This window comes from Bombus pyrosoma, linkage group LG14, assembly GCF_014825855.1.
Source record: "Bombus pyrosoma isolate SC7728 linkage group LG14, ASM1482585v1, whole genome shotgun sequence".
NCBI classification, from domain to species: domain Eukaryota; kingdom Metazoa; phylum Arthropoda; class Insecta; order Hymenoptera; family Apidae; genus Bombus; species Bombus pyrosoma.
In genome coordinates, this window is record NC_057783.1 from 2,269,023 (window position 1) to 2,283,070 (window position 14,048).

Consider the following 14,048-nt stretch of genomic DNA (forward strand, 5'->3'; position numbering starts at 1 on the left):
TCTGCACTGTTTGAAAATTGAAGTACAACCTACAATCTTTGGTTGTCGAGTTGAGATCAAATTTTCACGTTTCTTGTTTCTCTTTTAGTAAAATTGAGGGACACGAATAAGTACGTAATAACAAGCTAATTGGTTGTTTCAATGGTAAACAGAGATGCTTTAACCCCGTGACTATTATTTCGAATTAGCATTGATTCAATATTTTATTATACTTTTAGAAAAATTGAAAGGTATGAACAAACTTGGTATATAGTAACAAGTTTATTAGTTGCTTAGAACTGTTTAGGTAATTAAGGTAAATAAATGTTGAAAGATACATGTTATTGTATAATACAAAAGCGAGGAAAGGACGAGTATGCCATATATCTCGTGCTAATCGTCGAAAGCTGCAATAGACGTTTCGTTCTTGATGTTCTTGTTGCTGTTGGCATCTGATTTCCGGTGTTCTCGATACTTGCATTGTTCTGGCCCAGCGGGAGGGTAGCCCCTTTGCAAAATTAACGTTCCACCACTATTTACGCGACTACTGGCCGATTCTTATCGGAATCGAATCTTCTCTCCTTCTTGTGCCTTTCTCGAAATCGATTAATTGCTCGCTCGACAACGAAGGTCGGCCGAGATTGGTGATTCGGGGACGACGAACTCGAGTTCGTCTGCCGACTGAGTTCCCACGTGTCTATTCTCCATATACTGGGTGTCGTAAAACGTACGATCAAAAGTGTGTAGTATTAATGTAAGCAATACAGAGATGATATTTAATATTTGCGTTCTAAACGATCTTCTACGCAAATGTCGTTTTATAAATATTTATAAAATAACTTTTAGAGAGATAACTCGGTAGTCGAGAGGACTTCAATGTTTGTTTTCTCAGAAATAAGGATATTTGAAGTCGGTAAACAATCAAATAGTTTTATCGAGTATTATAATCTAAATATTTTACCTATACATATATTTTTATATGATATTCATACATAATACTTTTGTGTATTATGTACATTGCAGGCATTTTTGTATCTCTTTTATTTCCTATGGATTTCACAGCCTACTTATTATTTTAAACACAATTTGTCGATGATGGCGTTATGGTCATAGAAAGAAATCAAGTATACTTTTTCCAAATAAAATAAAGCACCGTTCTATGAACCACTCAAGCAAACCACATTTCAATAAATTGAAGATATCTAGAACGATATCGCCTCAAACGTTCTCTTCTAAACGTTCAACGCCAATTTAATACCAATCTTTCTAAACACTCTATGTACATGTATAGGTCGACGAACGAGACAACTCGCACGAAACAGGGCCATGGTATTGCGCATCGAATACACAAAATTCGAGCAGGCCCGGTGTCACAGCCGTTTCCAGCTCGTATCGTTACTCAGGACGGATTACACGGGCGTAAAGATTTCCGGGCGTAAAAAATAAGGAAGCGAAGCGGCCAGAAGCGGCGACGTTACGAGGCGAATCGTGTGCTGATACGCACCTGTCCCGTACCGGAGCCAATCACAGCGTCCTAACGAACGAAGAAGCCCTTTTTGCGGCCAGAACCTTTTTCTCTTTCTCTGCCCCTTTTCACCCTGCTTTCTTTCTCGTTCTTCTCAATCGTGCTGCCAGCAAATTACCAGCGAGTTGGCGCGGAATTCGCAAGAGTCGAACGGGCCTGGCAATCGCACGCTTCTAATTAACGAAACTGCGTCCTTTCTCTACTTTTGTCCACCTCGTGTGTTACATACTCGTTGATTAAAGCCGCAATATATCGGCTAGCTAAGCTAAGTTATGCTATGTTAAATATACAAGTATTAGCTTCAATATACGGAACCGTCTTCACTAAAAATTAAACTAAACCATTAGCCTGATTTTTAGTTGACTTCTGATACTTTCCTGAAATTACTGGTTATCTAAATATGGAGATATCTTCATAATACAGCAGTCTTTCTTCAATTTTGTTTCTTCTTTTGTTCTTTCTGTTTTGTTGTTGTTTCTTAACAAAGTTTCAATGAAAATCCTGATTTGTGCATTAGAATCAGTTTGTTCGTCTACCGATGTGAGAAAGTTATCAACAGACTACAGATTTTTATACAAATTTACATCTTTATGAATGCAAATAAAGCAGAAGGCAAAAATTATATTTTACTTTGGCTATTTTACGTATCTTTCGCGCCTTTATATTTCAAAATAAAATTACAGTAAAAATTCACAGTCTAGTTTTGATGGATAAAATTAAAATTGTTGTGTGCGGTCATGACATCCGACAAAATCGACGTCCGCTTGCGACAGTCGTTTTAGCGCACTTTGTGCCCTTGGTTTTACGTGGCGCGTTTGAGGAAGGACGGCTGAAAATCTGGTTCCTGCGAGAAAACGTACTGTTTATCGGCATCCGTTACCATCCGCAGACTAGGAAACGATAATGGCCACCGTTTAAACGTCAGACACCCTGATTTTGCGGAAATGAGTGCGATTAATACGCACGTTGAACGCAAAGTATTGTATCTCGGGAGATTCTGTCCTCTTTTTTCTTTTTCTCTTTTTTTTTTTTGATGGAATTATTCAGGTTGCGCTTTTAAAATGTATTGCGCTTGCGTCCTTCACTTCTCAAGCTTAAAATGTGTTTGATTCTTCGAAGGATTCTCATGAGGTTTTGGAAGAATTTTTGAATGAATCGTGGATAGCGCTGGATGAATAATTTGTGAAGTTAGCCAGGTATTTTTGAAATTTAGAAATTTTAAAGAATCATTGTCGATTATTTTAAGAAGGTTTTCAAATGTATTGCGCTTGCGTCCTTCACTTCTCGAGCTTAAAATGTGTTTTATTCTTCGAAGGATTCTCATGAGGTTTTGGAAGAATTTTTGAATGAATCGTGGATAGCTGGATGAATAATTTGTGAAGTTAGCCAGGTATTTTTGAAATTTAGAGATTTTACAGAATCGTTGTCGATTATTTTAAGGAGGTTTTCCAAAACTTACATAAAACGTTTGAAGCTTTTAAAGTTTGAACAGATGTAACAGATAAACAGAACGATAAAAATTAATTCTTAAGACTACGATAAGATAATAAACAATTCCTTAGCTTCCAAGAAGTAATCGAAAGCGTCACGTCTGCTACAATGTTACTATATAATGACGTTACGTATTTGTTGCTATTCATGATTCTACAATAACGTTATTTTACAGGGTTATTGTCAGTGATATTCAAAACGTAGTGATATGGAAATTTCGAGGAAACAGGGTACGTCAAAACAGGTGCTGATATGCAATTGTTATAGAAACACGTGCATTCGAGAATCTTCATTATTTCCATTTCTATTCTTTGAATCTTTGAGCATTCAGATGTAATGTTATCCTAATTCTTTATTTGTTAAATGTTTTGCACCTGCAGTTGCAGCTTTTCGTAATAACGATAGATAACGTTATTGTAGAATTGTAGTCAATATGATAATCATACGATAGATATGGTCGTTATCATTCGGCGGGTGTTAAATAATTCTGAATTTCAAAGTGAATTCAATCGAGTGAAATGAATTTCGTCAAATCCCGAAGTTCGAAAGTTTGAAAAGTCAAAATTTCAAAGTTCAAAGAATACAAAATTCTAAGATCCGAAAATTTAAAAAACAGAATTAAAAAAAAAAAGATTTAAAATTTCCAAGTTTGAAAAATCGAAGATACGTGCTACCAAAACTACAGAAATTTAAAAATTAGTCTTAAAGCAAATTGCAGTAAGTACCACATTATATTAGTACCATATTATATTATACTACTTTCTTCTCTGTATATCCACACACACGCTCATATATATGTCGAATTATCATTAGGGTTAGGGGCGTTTAACGAATCTTCATTTGGATTAGCCATTGTTGTTATACCATACAGATGATAGTTAATGGTACAAATATGATTATTACAGAATTTGACAATTAACCGTGTCGATTGGATACTCGAGATGCTAATCACAATAATCTTAGGTTCAATAACGAATACACGGTCAACAGGATAATAAATGCGCTTACTTCTCCAAAGTGCAAGTGCGACTGAACTCAATTGTCCACGGTCCAAGTGGAACTCCTCCTGTACCTTTCTATGTACCTCTTTGTATCCCTTGGGTCGACTATATTTTTAAGGAGAGTTATGTCACTTCGAGCCCAAGCCCACTGTCATAAATCTCGGCCAAACATACTCCGATTAGAATATAAACAAATATTTCTCAGTTTTATTATTCAAGTACAGTTATAAAGAAAAGTCTGGACTAAAGTATTGCGGACCTTCTCAATTATTCCAAAAGAATAAGGCCCCGATGTCCTTTCATTTCCGACATATATATGTCGGGTCAGAGTTGCAACTTTGGGCATTCGACGAATCTTCGCTCGAATTGACCATCGTGGTTATGCATTCTAGCTGATCGTTACTGGTACCGATGTGATGATTACAAGAGGTTACAGGTAATAACGGCAATCGGACAAACGAGATGTCGATGACAATGAATTTAGGTTCGACACGAATCCACGGCTAACGGAAAGACGCGTCCGATGTGATACGCGATGCTGGTGTGCCTCAACGTACAAGTAGTACTTCTCTCGATAACTCTCTGTCGGTCCAAATGGAACTGTCCTTGTATAGTCCTCTCCCCACCTCTCGGCTCGATCTTTGTTTTTAAGGAGACCGTGGTTACGTTCGGTGACTCCTTATGTCACTTCGAGCCCAAGCCGATCATAATATATCGTCATAAATCTTGAGCACCCATAATCGGATTAGAACATTACAACTATTTCTTAGTTTTATTTCTTAAGTGTAGCTATAATAAAAATCCGACTTCGGGTATTGAGGGTTTCCCCAACCATTTCAAAAGAAAGGCCCCGATGTCTTTTCATCTCCGACATATATATACCTGTTTAGTTATTTTTAAATAGTTACCTGAATTATATAAGCAAAACGGACTAACCAAACTTCGATACAGCTTTACATTTCGCGAACACTGTTTCTTATGTCTGTTCATCTCGCGTGCAGACCACATTGCAGTGACGTAATTGGAAAAACTTAATCGGACATTCTACCGTTATCAATCGCACATACCAAGAAACATACGTACGGAAGAAACAGTTGCATAAGAAAGCAAGATACGCGGAGAAGAAATTGCGTTTCTAACAGCTGTTTAGTGTATCGCGAAGCAGGCTGGATCGGTTTGGCTGAAACGAAGAAGCCAGTTTCGCGAATAACGCGCGAGCATGGCGCACAGGGTAGCAGAGATTTTACGATAGCAATTATGAGGTTGGAAGAGTTTAATAGTACCGGCTATAAGTCTGCCGGTAATTGAAAGGACCGTTTTTTTCATCGAGAATTGACGCGGTTCGCAGATTGCCTCTAACCAGCGCCGCGATCTCCGTTAATTTCCGGTAAGATGGAGTTTTTCTGCGAAGCCGGCGAACAAATCGACGCGCCCGCTGTATTGTAAATCAGCGTAAACGATCGTGATCGTCCAGCGCGTTTTCGAACGGATTCATGGGCCAATTTGTCGAATGTGATATACGTGAACCAAGCGTTTCGTTTCTTATCGGTTTTTTTAGCTTGTAGCTTGAGCAACGAGTTTGTTCGAGTTGCTTTAAAAGCCCGTTAACGCTATGCAGAAATATCGAAGAACAACTTTGTTCTCTCTCTTTAAATGGAATGCAACTTTTACAAAATTGTATTTCTCGTAACAAGGCTCGATGTAAAACGTCGAATGTAAATATGTTAACGATCAAGGCAGTTGATCTTTGAAAAACGACATTATTCTTGATTGGTATAACGTAGAAGTTGCTTGAATATGAGAGTTAAATGATTCATTTCGTACAACATATCTGTACGCTGAAAACGAAACGAAGCACTAAGTATTTCAAGGAATAATCGGCACTGATTCGAAACGCAGAAGCAGTTGATATTTTTCTACCAGTTCAATCACAAATTGTTGAACATATAATTATACCTGTACTTAATCACGAATAATACCACACCATATATCCGGACTATCATTAATACTATTATCGACCTCAGAGGAAGACAAACCCACAGAAACCGCAGAAGAAGAGAATGGAAAGAGCATGGAATGAAATTGGTGTAGAGCAAAAGATACGCTTTCGTCGTTGTAAATGATATTCATCTTGCGATGTTATTAGCAGAGGACGCGGTATCCACAACAGTAACCTTGTCGTTCTCTTGGTTTATATTTCCATAGATATTCGACAGTTTTATCTTGTTTGATCTTCTAATTGCTTTGAACAGCGTATACGACAAATACTCGAGAAGGAATCGTAGAGAAAGGAAGGAAAAGGAAGATGGAAGAGTGAATGGAATCGGTAGAAGAGAGAAAAGGAGAGATAAATTGGACAGAAAAAGGAAGAAGGTATTTTACTGTTGTCCTTGTACGCTTTTCAATAGATATTTGATAAAAGCCTTTTTATATATGACCCTTTAATTGTTTTCAGTGGTGTGTATGGCAGATGGTCAGAAATCATAGAAAAAGAAAAGGACGAGAGCGAAGATGAATGAAAAGGAAAGAAGAGGAAATTCAGAAGAAAAAGAGCGAAGGTTACTGCGCCGATGTATGCAAATTTTACACGAGCGTCGATTTAAGCAGGCGCGGCGCGCCAGTCTGTATAATAGCGAGTAAACACGGCGTGTTTAATACGCATCGCGGATGGATGGAACGCGTATGGCTGCGCGGTAATTAGAAACGAGGCGAACGCTTGGTAGGCGTAGGCGATAGCGATCGCACACGAGCCAACAACCAAAGAAGAAGAACGCGGTCCGTGCGTGAATATTCAAGCTCCGCTATGCTTCGTAGGATAGCGGTCACCTGCCGCACAGGTGCCCCCTACTCCTTCGCTACCTCGTAATTCAACCTTCAGGCCGATCCTTACCAGCAGTCACTTCCAGGTGTTGAACAGAGAGCGTTACCCGATTTCCGTTTTATCTTCGCTCTGCCCCTCGCCCTTATCTCTGTCGCTTTATCTAGCGTCCCCGTGCGGCTCCCTTTTCACGTTTTTCCATCTTACTTTTCCCCTATTTTAAAATGTACACCGATACCGCCTACTATTAGTCCTGCGACGTTACACGGCGTAACGAGTAATTTATGAAACGAGCCTCGATCGGAAAATACTGTTTCAATTTGGTATTTACATCTTTGATCGGATATCTTATTCGAGATTAAGGTGCGTGCTTATCTTCGTGATGGAGCGAAATAACGAGAAGAAAGCGAATATGTAATTGAATATGTTGAGATAGTAGGTATCAGATAAACAAGTAAATGCGACGAGGTGCAAATATATTTTTGTAGTTTCATTTTTACATAGCTTGGTTATGTAAATGGTATACTTGTTTCATATCCTGCTGGTACATTGTTGGTTGACAATTTGGAATCATTCTTCAAATATATACAGATATATAGAAATATATACTGCTAATATATACAGATACGACGATACTGATCGTTATTCTGATAGAGTTTGATGGAATTTTCTCAAGGTAATAGTATTCCAAGTTGGCTCTTCTTTAAACTCTTCGCTGTAATACATACCAAGGAATGTACTCGCGTTTGTACGTGTAACGAGTTCATTCTACTGAATTAGCGAAAGTAGAAGTCGCGGATTATTCCTTCGTTTCACAAATTACTTTCTAAATCGTAAACTACGAACACGCCACTGCAAATAACCACCACAGATTTCATCTTTTTTGTCCGTAAAAGATAACTATAAAATCGGTCAAGTGACAAATGGCCGGGGAAATTAATTAAAGTCTATCTAAACGATTAGCTCTATGATTTCGTTTCTCGATAGCTTTGTACGCTCGGTAGTTTCTCGTTATTTTACGACTTAGGCGTTAATGAGCAAAGATACAGATTCTCTTTTAAGCACCGGATAGTCGTAAAAATCAGAAAAGTAACATGAATATACGAAAAGAAAAATGATACGAGATGGCAAAAATTGGGAGCAAATTCTCGAGGAGCAACGAAAACACGTTCCAACCGAAGAAATGCGAACGTGCAGGAACCAGCGAATTCCTTTGACGCACCGACACCATACGGGAAACATCTGTTGGTGCACAGGGTTGGTGCACGTTTTCGCAGAATATTCCGTTCACCGAGAGGACAATGTCACATTTGCTACATTTTCTGCGGTTTGCCCCGGCAATCTCGACTCGATCTCGATAGCTGTGTACCTTTTTTACACTCCTTGTGATCTTGGTTTATGCGGTTCGAATCATTTTTGCGTTCTCTTTTTTACGGTAGCGTGACCATAGTCTTTCGGCTAATAACAGCCTCGATATACATACAAATTATATTAACACACATATTTGCTTCTATCGGAGGAAAGATATTTTCCATATTTGTTTACATGAGATTAGGAAATTATAATTTTTAACACTTTGACGAGCTTGTAATATTTGCCAGTTGAAATAACTTACAAAAGAGCTTAATTTATTGATCAATGAGTCTTCGATTTACATATTAATTGATCGAATAGCAAATTCTATATTCGAACGTCATTCGGTACGAAGCGACGAAGATTTTTCAGAACTGTTCAGTTATCAGTCGATTGGCTATTTTTGCTTCTTCTTCTCGAAATTCGTATGGCGTTTGTAGGAAATTCATTAATCCTATCGTGAAGACAAAAGGAAGGAAAAAGAGCCGATTAAGAAGACAAACGAAGGAAAGCTGTTTGAAATACGTTGTAACGTATTCTCAAGATGATCTGGTCGAATTACTCTTTCTTTATGGTATTAGCAGGCTGCAAGAGCGGGGGATTCGTAATCCTCTTTTACCACTCTTGCTCTTCAACAGCCGGTGATCCTTCACGACTGCAGCCAGGATATACTCGGCTGGACAAAAAATTAGCGCACGGCTTACGTAAGCCTCGTTTGTTTAGGATAAATCGTCTGCTAATATCATAATTTCCTTTATTATTAATTTACACACACTTGTATATCTACTTTGAGGGGTTGATTCGAATAATAACGAGAGTAAGAAGTAAAGAGTCGATCGAAAATGTAATTAACAGAAAACCGGTTCTTCTGAAACATTGTGAAAATGTTATAGGCAAATCGAATAGACGCGATAAGTCTGAGATATATTAGAAAATAAGGAAAATGCAATTGTACGCAATACGCATAATAAGAATTGCCTGCGTTAAATGTTCAAACACTCGTCTATCAAAACAACATTGTAAACGAAGAATATATATAGATCTATTCAGACAGCTGCTAGAAGAATCATAAAACGTAGGATTAAATTCTGCGTCATAGAAGGACACATGTAACGACAGAAGAAACCGTGTAATCAAGCAAGCAACCAAACAATGCCCCGTTTTCTGAAACAAAAAAGGTTCGCGTCGTTTGCCGGCAAATAGCTCTTGTTCCTATCGAAGCCATTCCTCGAGGCAATGCGAAAGAAGATATCGTGCGTACGCGACTCGATTTCATATCGCACGACAAATTGTCATTGTCCGCGCATACGGTCGGTGTTTCTGATGCAAATGGCTTGGTTATTAATGTTGCGAAGAAGGCAAGGCGAGACACGCGGATGCAAGTGCGACACGCGAGGCCCGCTGCAGTTTCCTTTGGCCGGGCCACGTGCCACACTGCGAGTTACGAAACCGTGCCCTGAGAGACAACTATATTACACCGTATTCTTAAGCCGTTACGTAACTGTCGCATGGGACGCGTTCCTCAAGTCCGTTTCGTGGTTGATGTCGTTTTTATTTAAGTTGTAAGTTATATACAGTAGGCAACAAAAATAGGATAAAATTTTGTTCGAAACACTGTTTCGGATAACGTATAGTTTAGAAGAGATTATGCGGTAGATCGATCGTACTTGACAAAGTATTTATTAATATGTACGAGGATGACAAGAGGAGACGATGATTACAATTTCACTGTAGCTTTTGTAGGAAATCGTCGTTCAGTGGTTCTTGAGATTTTGTGCAATTATAGCGACGTAGGTGTTGCTCGAGTCTCCTGAGCCTCAATCTTGAAATTCAATGTTAAACTTGGCGCAGAGAAATCGAATTCTTTGTATGCTGTGAGGCATAAGAAAGAGACATAAAGTACACAGAAAATGATATACGAAGATAAAAATATCTGATGGAAAAAAAGCGGTGTGCAGGTAGTTAGAATAAGTTTGACCAAAATATAATAGAAAGATGAATATAATATAATAGTAGTATATGAAATGGTCAGCACTCGAGTGTCGCATTGCGAGAGAGTTACCTGTGTATATTACAATTTGAAAGCGCTAAAAGGAATAAAAGGGACACGGCATGCCGAGGTTACTATTATCATACAATATCGATATTAATATTTGAATCATACAGCTATAGGTTTCTCATTACACGCATAACCAATACTTACGTTAATGACTCGTTCCATCTTCTTGTCCTAGCCTGCCAAGCCCAGCACTTTTTTTTTCTTTTTTTTTTAAATAAAATTAGAAAACCAAAAGCCAGCGATCTTCACCACTGTACTTATCATGGTGTCCCGCGTGATCGCGATCCCTGAACCGGTCACAATTAAAACTAACGATGGGGCGCCGCCGGAATTACGGAAAGCGTAATAGATTTTGATAACAAGCTTGCAGCCGGCCGTTCCCGCAGATTTATACGTCCCGAGGCGAACGATTGCCGGCGAAGATCGACCGTGATCCTTAATAATCGTCGATAATCGGCCGCGTAAGACGATAATTAGGTATAGAATAACCGTGGCTAAGTATACGCTCCGGCTACGCATCTCCCTCGTTTTTCCTCTACACACTGTCGCTTCAGCGGGTATATCTCTGTCTGCGTGACGCGTTTAGGGATGAATCGTGAAAAAGAGAGATACCCGGCGACGGTGGCCAGCCGTTTAATTAGTTGGCTTAACGACGCGAAAGTACAGAGGGCCGCTGGTTCTGGCCGTGGTTTCGAACCGCTTAAATCAGGAGAACTTATCAGGCCACCGCCGCGTTTACCGGCCAAGCATTTAGTTTAAATTAGCCGCGGCTCGCTCGCGCCTCGGGGATAAATCGACGAAATCATACACCTTGGTACATTCAATTACCGGACCAGTCGTCCCCCCTCATTTTTCCTCTTTCTTCAGCCACTTCATAACCGCCTCTTCGCGTTCCCCTTCTTGCGATACGCGTGGCTTTGACTAACCGATCCAACCTTCCGAAACGCTCTTCCGACCATCGTGATCGACGTTTTCCTTCGCAGTGAACTTTCTTTCGTCTCGTCACGCTGGCTTTGGGTAGTTTGAGTCACTTTGTCGGTTTTGTTGGGACCGGTGTTCGGTGCGAGCACTTGATAGATCCGTTGTCACGATAGGTATCGGTGGTATCACCAGATTTCCAGCTTGGTTTTGTACTTGGTGATTATTATCTTTATTTTAAATATTATTTTATTTTAAATGAAAAATATTTGAAGCATCTTGTGTATTCGGAGGAGTACACTGTTGGCTATAGGATTTAGGATTTTCACTGCTTCTATTTTTCAGTGATTTTATTCTACACGTGTGTGATCTGTTACTTTACTTCCATTAAACGTATCTTGAGAGGGTAAATTTTCTCGGAATTTTCCAGTAAACGTAACGGATAAGTTTCTTGGTACTTTTGGTATGCAGTGTGACAAAGAACCGATCAGTGTTGACGAGTAAATATCTTCAAAATACAAAAATCGTTCACAGTACATTGTAAATTTTCACAATCACACGTAAACCAAGCGATCGTTTGTTCCAATCCAATGACGTTTGCCGAGAACTTGAAGAATAACAAAGAAACATGGATAATTGAAAACCAGCTGCGTCCTTTTCATAGCACATATTTCTCTATTACACGAGCAGACATGCGGGAACTAATAAAGACGTCCATCGAGCAGGAATTAAAAACTTGTAGAATATCAACCGAAATCCTTAAATAAAAACGAAATCGATGATAGGGGTTGATAAGAATCGTAATAAACTATTCTACCAAGTAATAAGTAAACAAATTCACATGTCCACATTTCTGCCTCGATTAAGCAGCTGTATACGATGAAAACAAATAACGAGAAATATACTAACGTAATGGTGCATAAGCTGGTGTATATTGCGGTCGAGTGAGAATGTGAATGAGAAATCAATGTAAATCTGTCTCGTTCTGTAGCCGATAAGCAGAAATCAGTGAAACACGCACACACAATGATTCGTCTTTGGCAAAACATGATCTCAATTATCATAAAAATCATATAAGAGTTTACAAATAAATAACAAATATTTCATTTACATAATATGCATATAGCTACCATACAATTCGTTCATTTTGCTTGATTTTGTACAATTTGAACAAATTATCAAAATATTTTTATAACGTAAAAAAGTATACAGAAAATATAAGCAACATATATATAAATCATCCTTAAATTTTTAAGTCATTCATCGATTCATTCCAGATGTTTCATAGTCACACGTTGAATCTGTCGATTCGAGCGAAATATAATCTAACTGATGAAGCTAATTCGATGCTACTCATCGCTACTGTAGCTATACATATACAAAGTTTCTTCGACCTATAAAATCAGGGGAGAATATGATTAAAACGAAACCCGTTTGATACGAGAAAAGACGGTCGTTCGTAAAAAAGTGGACGAATTACTGGCAAGAATCTGGCAACAAAAAGAAAAAAGACAGGAAGAAGGAAAAACGTGTTCGTGAATTTTATAACGGTGAAGCTTAAACGTGCTTAAGTTTTGATGAACGTCCGAGCGAGTCTGGAACCTACGTATCTTGCAGCCATCTGATCCTTTACGGTCCTGCACAGAGATTTAAAGGGGCGGGTCGTTTCTGGCCGCTCGTTCAGGAAGCATCCCGAGGAACAGCTGATCTTTTCGTAAATGCTGGCCTCTCCGCATTCCTTTATTAAGAACCTGTGCTCTGTTCGCCTCTGGACGCGCCTCGATTCGAAGAAGCCTTCACCGTGTGCCACGTGTTTCGAATTAGACGAATATCCAACGTGTCGTTTCTATTACATTTTCTCTCTATCGTAATTTCTTTCTGTTTCGAAGGTAAGTTGACTTATAAATTGGGAAATTACAATTTCTTTAGTCAATGTTTGATATTAACATACTAAATATGGATATAACGTATTAACTAGTATTAGTTGTTAGTATTAATTCGAAGAAAAGCTTTCAAAGTTATAATTCGCGAGTTGATGTACGCATACAATATAGGCTAATATTACGTATAATTTAAGGAAATTAGTTAAACTATTTCAACTTATATCACCGACAGAATAAAAATGCGACGAATGGTTGGGATGTTCCTGGATTAGAACCTGAATTAGAATGTTCTAAAACAGCGTTTCTTTGTGATTTTTTTTCCAAGGGAAAGGAAGAAACGAAGTTATTAAATTTTGAGATATGGTTTTATATATATTTAAGGAATACGAAAACATTTTTTTAAAGTAAAAAAAGAATTATACCAGATTTCTAAGCCTATTTCATGGGCGTCTTGTCGCTGCAGTCTTCAATCGGCGGGAAAGATCCATCTCGCAATTTTTGACTGAAACAAAAAACCAAAACAGGATTAAATTATTATATATTTTTCTTCCGGGTGAACTAAACAAAGGGAGAAAGAAAAGTTCATTTAAATAATTATTATAGCACCTTAAAGTTTATTTCTCTTTTTTAACCCGCCAAAATTTTTAATTTCACATCTTTTTCTGTCGTTCCAAAAGTATCAAAACAGTGAACCTGCATTAATCGTTCAAAACTGCTTAAGTGCTAACTGCGAAAGTTTATTACCAATGATTGAATTCGAGAGAAATGACTATCGATCGAAATCGATCATGCTTCTCTTGGCATTTGCTTTTCAGATAATTAAAGGCAGAGAGAACAGTGGTAAAGGGTTTCGATGCAATTCAAAGAGTGAAATTACACACTCGTTATCCGTTTACAATTGAACGTTCAAGGGTATATAATCGCCTGGGTGTAAAAATAGGAGGCGCTTCAGGGTTAAACGAAGGGTGTAAGAAAACGGCTCGTGCTTCTTCCATCGGTCGTTGGATCGGTTCAAGGGATC

The 14,048-nt window shown here is 38.4% G+C and overlaps 1 long non-coding RNA gene across 2 annotated transcripts; it reads left to right on the forward strand.

The window, feature by feature from the left end:
* The first annotated feature begins 351 nt into the window (after positions 1–351).
* Positions 352–13,033, forward strand: LOC122574951. 2 transcript variants are annotated; one of them, XR_006319260.1, is made up of 4 exons: positions 352–3,712; positions 3,901–6,369; positions 6,452–11,363; positions 11,490–13,033. It is a non-coding gene; the product is annotated as an uncharacterized LOC122574951 (long non-coding RNA). The 2 variants fall into 2 exon arrangements; XR_006319259.1 differs by having other exon boundaries at positions 352–6,369.
* The last annotated feature ends 1,015 nt before the right edge of the window (positions 13,034–14,048 follow it).